This window comes from Triticum dicoccoides, chromosome 7B, assembly GCF_002162155.2.
Source record: "Triticum dicoccoides isolate Atlit2015 ecotype Zavitan chromosome 7B, WEW_v2.0, whole genome shotgun sequence".
NCBI lineage: Eukaryota > Viridiplantae > Streptophyta > Magnoliopsida > Poales > Poaceae > Triticum > Triticum dicoccoides.
In genome coordinates this window covers 102,048,165-102,049,651 of record NC_041393.1, presented here as the reverse complement: position 1 = coordinate 102,049,651, position 1,487 = coordinate 102,048,165, and positions in this window count along the sequence as shown.

The following is a 1,487-nucleotide window of genomic DNA, read 5'->3' as shown; positions in this document are numbered from 1 at the left end:
TGTGCTGCTACAGTCCACTCTAGCTGCCCAGGCTGAACTCCTGGTGCGCGTTGGGAGGTTTCTGGAGCGAGCGGAGGCTGCTCTGTGAAAGCTCTCTCTTGTGTCGGTTGTGTTGCAATCCGCTCCTACGCCACATCCTCCTAGCGAGGTTGATGTTGGTGGCTCAGTGGAGAACAGAGTTGGGGAGCTCTATGGTTGTTTCTCCCCTAGAGTTATGGACAACTCATCATCGCCGTCTGCCTTGCCCACTGTGATGTCTACCGTTGAGGGCGGGAGCATTCCCGTGGTTGTGCCTCCGGTGCTGCAGGTGATGCCCGAGCTTCAAGTGTTATGTGCGAGCTCTGATTCACCTCTATCAATAGAGCATATGATGGTGGACACGCAAGCAACCACGTGTGAGGGACATGATTCAACCTTGACATGTGAGTTGAGTGAGGTGAACTCGGCTGCGCACTCACATGTGGCTTCTGCACCCATTCCACCCCCGCCGACGGATAATTCCAATGCTTTCTTTGCAAAAGAGCTTTGTGACTTGCTCACTAGCATGGAGACTGTTAGCCCTGGAACTGGAAGGGCGATTGCTTGCCTCCTGACGGGAACGACATACAAGGGCAAATACAAGAAGGCGAGTGATTGCCCTCGGTCTGGTATAGTGAAGGAGAAGCCACCAAGGTGCAAAGGCAAAAAGAGTGGTGCCACGCCCGCAACTGCTTAATGGATGATTCCCGGTCCCTCGGCTCATCCTCATGGTTTGGGTCGTCATATGTGGTTTCGGCGTGGTCCACTATCTTTTGTTGGGATGTTCTTGTCGGGTTCAAAATTGTGGTGTACAAGCGTGAGGAGTTATTGCGTGTTAGGAGGGTTTGGCGGGTTGCACGAGTGCTTGTGGGGTCATGATTGATGAGTAACCCAATTATGGTCTGATTGTATCGGTTTTAGCCTGGTTTTCCGTACATTAACCGGGCAATTCTCTTCTTCTTAATTAATCGACGAGGCAATTTTTTTGCCTCTGTTACGAAAAAAATAATTAACAGCCCAATTTACTGCATGCAACGCTTAATGCTGTAATTAATGCTTAATTAAATAAAAAAAGCAAATTATCTTATGCTTATGAGCCAATTTATAAACAGATCACGAGGGATGTCTCACCGGACAAAAGTGCTCTGCCACCGTACTATATCAGTAAGATCATGTCTTGTGCCTTTAGAGCATCAAAAGATGATGTAGATGTAAAAAAAATTACATCATCTCGCCCAAGTGATGTAAAATACAACACCTCGAGATGCAAATTTGCATCTCCACCTCCAGATGTTCATTTCTTTCCTCCATCGTGTGTCCTCTTCCTCCCGCCACCCGCCGCACTGCTGATGTCGTCCGCCCACCCACCGTGTCGTGTCACCGTAACCCCGCACTAGATCCGGCCGCCAACTCCCCCCCCCCCGCCGCCGTTCACCTTGAATCTGGCCCGATTAGCCACCACATTCGCC